We start from the raw sequence: 8,818 nt of genomic DNA, 5'->3' as shown, positions 1-8,818 counted from the left end.
GCTGAACATTACCAGACCTACATTTATTGCATTGCTGGTTTTGTGTATAGGTAACACATTTTTATTTAATTTTCTCAATCCAGTATGATGATTTTGTCCATGACAATCACTTGTCCATGACAACATATGAAGGAGACAATGATGTAGCTGATAGATAGTATGTATGGAATAATTATTGGTTGTTGTAGTATATGAACATGAACACAATTCATCAATAAAACAATGTTATAATTTAATATAATAGACACCATACCAATTCATGACCCATTAAAGGAATTATTTGATTTAAACAGCAGGACAACATTTCTAAGTCTAGACATTTGATGCTAGGAGAAGACAGTATGTATAAATGTAGGCAGATCAGTGTAAATGAAACTTCTGAACTTTCCCGAATCCCAGCACTCAGGAGGCAGAGACAGACAGATTTCTGAGTTCAAGGCCAGCCTGGTCTACAAAGTGAGTTCCAGGACAGCCAGGGCTACACAGAGAAACCCTGTCTCAAAAAAACAAACAACAACAACAACAACAACAAAAACAAACCCAAACAAAAATAATCTGAATTTTCAATGTATCAATACTTTGATTTTTTTCATACTCACAATGTAATATGCAGTCCCAAATGGAATTCTGTCTCACTATGTTTGATTTTAATGTGAAAGTAACACATAATCACTAAACAAATATTTGAGATATGTAAAATGCATGAATTGATTGGAGAAAAAAATATTTTCAACATATATATTTGTTCTATATTTTACTCGATATAATTTGCTTTAATTCGTATTTAAACTAGTAGCTATATAAGCAGAATCAGAAGCTGACATGGAACATGTAAAATGTTTTCACTTAATATATATTTTCCTTTTTTTCTCAGGAAAGGCTTCTGAATCTACTACACTAACATCCCCACATTGCTACACATAACAATATGACATTACAGGGAGCATTAAACGTGTCTTCTGTTTTGAATTGTTATAGCAATAACACTGAGAATGTTATAGAAATAACAGGTGAGTAATCACTTGGCATAGTTAAAGATTAACAGAGGTAAAACCATTTATTAAGAAGTGGTGTAGATGGCAAATGTTAATGATCATAGGAAAGCCATCTTCAAACAGAGGGTTTTACTAGCTTGTGCATGGCTCAAGCTTATGGTTTATACACACATTGTCATCCCTAAACCATTGTTTAGATTTCAGCTACAGGTTACTCTTTGAACAGTTTTTACAAAGACAGATTACAAGCCTGGCTACTTGAGCAAATATGAGATTTAAACAGCAAAGATGTTTTCAAAATTATTCCTTAAATATCCCTGTGATGTTATTTTCGAATGAATAGCTGTTACCAGGTGCATCTTGCTCTTCTGGCATAATTATGCTTTTACTGATAAGAGCACTTAATGGTAGAAGAGGACTTAATGATAGTTGTGACCCCACCGTGCCCCTTTAGATACCATTTGGAGTTCTTTGACAAGTAGATTAGTCGAAGGACCTAGTTTTCATCAGGGTTGTCTCCTTTTGTTATAGGAATTGAGTCTAATTGGAGAAAAATATCTTGGTGAAAAAGTGGAGATAAAGTAAGCAGAAACTTTCTCAAGAACTCTAAATATAATTATGGCATAGAAGTTTTTCTTGGAGCTCCTACTAACCAGACCTCTGGCTAGTAGACGACTTATACTCCTGTTGTATAAGAGGCAGTTTGCTTTGACTTAAATTCTTCTTTGTATAACTTTGAATTTCCAATGTTCATTACAAATTCTTAATAGCATCTATTTTTCTATTTTATGTTTATATGCACCATAATGAGAGTCAAGGATTAGAAAAAAGGTAGGGATTATTTATGAGTTTTGTTTGTTTGTTTGTAAAATAGAGAAATCTATTGAGATTATCAAGTTACTACACAGCAATGAAACATATTTTAGATATGGATAGACTTTTATTTGTAATATGTAGTAAGATGTTAAGTAGAAGATATAACGAGATGAAAAGGAACTGGGCACAATTTGTCATTTTATGCACAATCAAGCATTTTCCCCGTTCTCTGAGTTATCCTTCACTGAGTAGATTGATGTCTTGTAATATACTTCTCTATTTGTTCCTTTTTTAAAACCATGCATTGGCATTTTTTTTTTAAATATCCTTATCCATTTCAATGTTCTCAAGCATTTCATCATGATTTCCTCTATTAGTTTCATAATTTAACTTACACTTGAATATTTTGTACACCTTGAGCTATTGATAGAAATCTTTTCATTTTAATTTTTTTCATTTCATTCTGCATGCATTTTGATATTCTTAGCACCATTTGTTGAAGAACCTAATTCTTTTCCAAGTGTGTGACCTATAGTATTCCATTTGATGATTTTTGTCTATGTAACAGATTTTATAAAAATTTGGGACCATACAATAGTGATAAGTGTATACCACCTTCTACTTCAGTAATATTCACTACAGTCAAGTCATGTATAAGCCTGACTGTTTTCTGTTAGATGAGCAGTGAGGTATACATAAACATGAAGTATTATTCAGAAATTAGTAAAGAAATCATTGTGATTGTGGGAAAATCTCTTATGAGATTGTGTGAGAATTGGAAGCAAGTCAGTTAATAGGTGTGACTATAGTTAAAGAATGCACTATACATGCATGAAAATATAATTAAGACTATTTTGTATCATTAATGTAACCGCCAAAAGTTATAGTGAAAATTACTTCTAATATACAGAGAGTCCGTCCATATTTTGAGCTAGGAAAAGAAAAAAAGTAATAATAAATAAATAAATAAATAAATAAATAAAAAAAAATAAAAAGATAACCACTACTCTGATAGCAAACATAATTAATGTTATGAGTAGATCATTAACAAACTTAGTTGCTGTGAAATAAATATGTTTGAAATACAGTAATAAAAAGCTTCTGTCTTGTCTTCAATGAATATATTTAGAAAAAATAACTTTAAGTACTTTAGAAGATCTCTGAAAAGCGTTATAAGACTAGCCTTATCAAGTAGTTCTAATATATTATGTTGTCATGTTAGTCAACTAGTAGTTTTAATTAGTGCTTTTATGGTTCCACCCTAGGCAGTCACTGAATAAAATAAAATTATTATTATTTTCTACTACAAGTGAGACACCTGCATCTAATGTATTAAAGTTACTAGAATTTGTATTTAAATAAATTAAAATTATATATAATCTCTCTCTCTCTCTCACACACACACACACACACACACACACACACACACACATATACACAATCACTTTTTACTTAGCCAGATTATCCATAATAGAAAGCTTCTATTTCCCTGAGCAATTGTTTGCAAGCCTGTTACTGACAATTAGCAAATGAGTCCATGTTGCTTTGAAGGAAAAAGACGTGACTAAGTGATTTAAACACAACATGTATTAGTTAACTGGGATGCTACAGCTGGAAGAACAAAACTGACACAAAAGCTCGAACTACAGACACACTGCTCAGATGAATGGCAGAGACATTGCTCCAGTAACTACTTCTCAGGGACACTTGTCCTCTTGCTTTTGTTCACAGAATCAAACTACAGACACATTTTCCACTGGAAACTACACATAAGTTGTTTAGCTACCATTGTCAGAATAATGTGTTCTGTACTGTCTAGAGTCTGGACAGTACAATAATGTCTAGGCTAGACATTAGTCAGCAACTCCTCATGGTTTTGAGTCAGTGTTTCTAGTGAATTGAGGTGATCTAACAAGTGGATGTGTCAGGTGTAGGAGTATGGAATCATACATATCTCTTCAAAGTCTATTGAAAGAATCAGAACTCTACCATTTCAACAAAGTAGGATAACTATTGTGTACTCTGCATGCAAGTTCTGTGCTAACTCAGATCACTCCCATTTTATACTCTGATTTTCTTAACCTTGGACATGAGAGCAGAATGATGTGGTGTCTATGCAAGTATTAGTTCTGAAATTACATACAACCAGTTCTGTATACATTTCATTAGTGAAATCAAGTTACAAGGCTAAGTGTGATAATAATGGACAAAGAAATTATATAGATATAAACAACATATCAATACTTAGAGATAAAGAAACAATTTATAACAAAGGCAGGAGGTAATTGGAAAGATTAGGAAAATTGACCAAATTATTGTATTTCTTTCCACAGTATGAAGTAAGCCATGAACACTTTTTTAATGGCTGAAATACAGCAAAGAGAAAAGAGGTTTAGAGAAATAACCATCACATTATGATAAACCATGCACTGCAGAGTTGATGAATAATTCCCTGAAGTACTTATAATGTGTCAGTTATTTAGTCCCTTTGAAAAACAAAGATTATTTAGAACAAATGAATAGATAGCTTTAGACAAAAGAAATTCCAGGATTTGACTTCAGAGATAAAAACAGAAATAGACACAAGAAGGGTTGTCTACTAACATACCCGATCATATCTCATTCCCTTTACAATGGGTCTTTTCTGTGAAAGTCACTTTAGGAAATTAGGAGTGTTTCTACAGTCTTGGAGACATAAATTAGACTTGATCTGAACAAGAAATATGCCCTGGACAATATTCATGTTTGTTGTAATAGATCTGTTCTGCCACACTGTTTGAGATACTGACAGAAATGTTTAAAAAGACTTTCACAATATATTTTGCTAAATTTCTACTGTAAATTACTTCAGGAACAATTATATATTTCATTGAAATTACCTCTTAGAAGAATATATGTGGAAACCTAACAAAACAACATGTCATGTTAGCAAGGGACAGAGTCAGGGGAGTTGACAGCGTTATGAGCACATGCTGTTCTTGTAGAGAACTCAAGTTCAATTCCCAGGAATACTCTGATGACTCACAGATGCCTGAAACTCCAGTTCCTAGAGGATAGTACATCTCTTATCCTACATCCCCACACACTGACTTCTGTACCACCAAACCATCATGTATATTACAAAAAAACACGCACACATGCACACACACACACGTATGTATATACATATATGCTATATATGTTAGGCTATATATGTTAGGAAGGGAACTATAGGGAGTCCAGTGAGGACTGGGGTGGTGGGAATGATGACCATGAGTAGCAGACAAGGAACACAGTCATCAGCATATGTTAAATTGCTAAAATGAAACCTAAACTTTTCTTTAAAAAATGTATACAGATAAAGGAAAAATTCTACAACAATAAGCAAATAAACACACTTGAAAATCTGAAATATCCCTTTTAAATCTTAAAATGCCACTGTTCAGTTTGCCAAAGTCATTGCTGATCATTGATAATAACAAGGTATATCAGTTCCAGAAATAGAATCAGTCTCAAAATTCAATATTTCTGAACCTCCTTGGATTAGAGTCTTTATAGTGCCTAAGGTTTCCTTTCTAAATACTGATTACAAGAACGGAACTATGTCATGTAGTATACTTATTTTCTAATGATTAACAAACTAATATATAAACACCAAAGCATGTACTACACAAATAAAAATACCCAAAACAGTAAAGACATACTCAAAATCAGCAAATGCTTCAGGTCTGTGACATGCAAGATGTGTGACCTGCAATAGAGCTAAAAATCACTTGATATCTACACAGTTTTCTGTTTCAACAAACAGAAAATTGAGATTTGAAAGAAATCAGGTAGAATTGTGATTCTTAAGTCAGAGTGCACAGTTTCCAGTAGAGGTCATTACTGTAAGGCTGAAAACTATGATGAATGGTGAAAATTACTACTAATTACAGTGGAAAGAAAAGTTGGCACTGGATAATGCCAGGTTATAAAGAATTGGTGAACAACCCAAGGATTGATGTGAAACCCCCAAGGAGGACTATGTCTTGCAAGAATAGCTTATTATGCAACTACAGATTGACTCTGACAATAAAGGTACAAGGGAACCAGATGAGTAGATCGATAATCCCAATAAACTGATTAAGCTAATGTAGAGAGTATAAAGAACTGTTACCAGGAGTTACTACATATATGTATTACTACAGATTTATTGCTTAATAAAAACATCCAATGGTAATATAATGAGTGATTATTTGATAATTATTTTCACATTTTATAAAATAGGAAAGGTGCCCACAATTTTTATTTCTTTCTTAATAAAATTCATGAAAATTGTATGTATCAGTATGGCATGTTATATTTTTTTTATGTTTTTTTTGATACAGGGTTTCTCTGTGTAGCCCTGGCTGTCCTGAAACTCATTTTGTAGACCAGGCTGGCCTTGAACTCAGAAATCCTCCTGCCTCTGCCTCCCAAGTGCTGGGATTAAATGTGTGCACCACCACGCCTGGCTGGCATGTTATATTTTTATGTACATATAGTGTCATGTTTATATCACTTTAAAACATAATTTATAATGCTTTATTGTAGAAAATATACAATATTCTTTTTTCTACTTTTAAAAATATATTATATTATATATAATATGGTATATTATATATAGTATATTATATATTATAGATAGATAGATAGATAGATAGATAGATAGATAGATAGATAGATAGATAGAGTATATATGTATATCTGATAGTTCAATGCAATTCCAGACTTCTTACTTCGACCTGCTGACACATTGATGAAGCTTTTCCATCCTTTATTTCCTGTTCACATCTCAGGTTCTGAGAACAGAACAAAGTATCTATTCTGTTCTCATCTTTTAGATTAAAGATTTGATGTCCCACACATGTGTGATATCATCTGAGTCTTATATATATTTATCTTTATATAGTAGACCTCACCTGATGATGATTCTCCATTATTTCTGTAATAATGACTTCATCATTTTTAGGGAAAAATAATATTGCTTTTTAATATGCAACTCATTTGTCTTTAAAAACTTATTGTTTATTGGACATTTGGTTGTTTTCAATTATTGGATTTTCAGAATAATGCTACAGTGAAGGTGAAATTGCCAGTGTCTCTTCAGCACATTCACTTCATTTCCTTTGCATTCACATAAAATTATTGCTATTGGCATTGTAGTATTGGTGTATTGCTAATTAGAAGGGATGTCTCAGTGTGTCTGTAATTGTTTTAACTCTGTATATTCTACACAAAGCACTCAGGGCTTCAATTTTGTCACATACAGATGAAAACTTGTTTACTTTCTTTGAAATTTAGTTTAAAAAAATTATGAAATTCCTCAATTCAAAACCACAAAGTTTGAATTTAACCTTTAAATTTTTAACTCTATTTAATTCTAAATATAGATAAAATATTTACAATAAGTTGAGATTAAATAGATAACATCAGACATAAATTCATTGTATGTGATGATTATATTTTAAAACTTCGTACCTAATATTTTCCTGTTACCTTTCAAACAGGAAAATGATTGCCTCTCTCTCTGAATCTATTAATTGCAGTGTTGTACTGGTGTCTTGGTCATTTCTCTTATGAAGAATAGGAAAATTAAGGACAAGATAGCTCATATATGAAGTAAGATATGTATAGTTACAGATCACCTTTTTAGATGTATTATAAAAAAACAAAAACAAAACAACAAATAACAAAAAACAAACAAAACAAACCTAAACACCCTATTGATACAATTAAGTACACCAAGCTATGATTATCGAACTTAAAAGTGTGTATCTTGATATTCAATTACAAAGCCTTTAGAAAAATCTAAAATAAAATGTTTTATTAATGTATTATCATCTGTAGAGGAATTTTAATCCAGTCACTAAAGACCAAAGACATTCCAGGCCTGTGTGATCCGGTTGGAATTCAGATATGACCACAGTACACACCTTTCATCCCAAACAGTGATGCCTATTTGAAGGAAAGGGAAAATAACTCACCATAGAAAGATTTGACAGGTTAGGATATGTTCAACTCTCCTGAGTACAGCAAAGCAAAAGGAAGCCGTTTAAGAGAAGCACGGCGAGAAAGTTTATCATTGACTGAGGTATTGAGTCAGCTGGAAGTCAGGCAGTGGAATTGAGTCATTCGAGGAGGTTGAAGCCAGAGATTAAGAAGGAGTGAGAAGATTAGAAAAAAATGTCAGAGTTAGTTTGAACCAAGCAGAGCAACTAAGTGAGAATTTGAGATAAACCAGATAGAATCAGTCAGATTGGAGAAGAGTTTAAGCCTGAACAGCTGGGTTGAACCAGCTGGCCAGAGAGTGACAATTACATATAGTGAATAAAAGATACTTTGAAATCTAGATCCTAGCATAATTGGAAGAAAAAGGAAGCACACTAATGTTTCAGAAAGCAGAGGACATCTGACAGAAAGTTCACAAAGGATAGCAGACATCTGACAGAAAGCCAGAGAGGAGAAATTCACCCTGAGGCATCTCCAGAAGTATCAACCATCACAATGTAGTCAGGAATAAGTGAGAAAATTAAATTCTCTATATTTAAAACACTAAATTTCCAAAAGAAATTAAGAAATTTTAACTTGTTCAAGAGGTATAATATGTAAATCCATTGGAATATTTATCTAGTTAAATATTCTTTTAAGTATTTATACAGAATATTCAGTGATATATCCCTTTAATAATTCATTGTTTGTTATGAGTATTAATTTAAAAGTCTATAGATTTGATAAGTCCAAAGTAATTTTCAAAAACATGGTTAAAGACTCAATATTGCTTTCTTTCTAAGATTATCATCAATCTACATAGTTATTGGTTGCACAGACTTTAGTAATGAAAAGAATTAGGCAACTAAAATGTAAACATGGTCATGCAGAGTCCAGTCCACATTTATTTTTACTATAACAATCAGTTTGTAGAAACTTTGTCACCACTCACTGATGAACAAACAGATTAAAAACGATTAAAACCTTCTCCTAACCACACTATAATGAATTGCAAAAAC

This window comes from Mus caroli, chromosome 15, assembly GCF_900094665.2.
Source record: "Mus caroli chromosome 15, CAROLI_EIJ_v1.1, whole genome shotgun sequence".
Classification (NCBI taxonomy): Eukaryota; Metazoa; Chordata; class Mammalia; order Rodentia; family Muridae; genus Mus; species Mus caroli.
Note: the sequence above shows the minus strand (reverse complement) of the source record.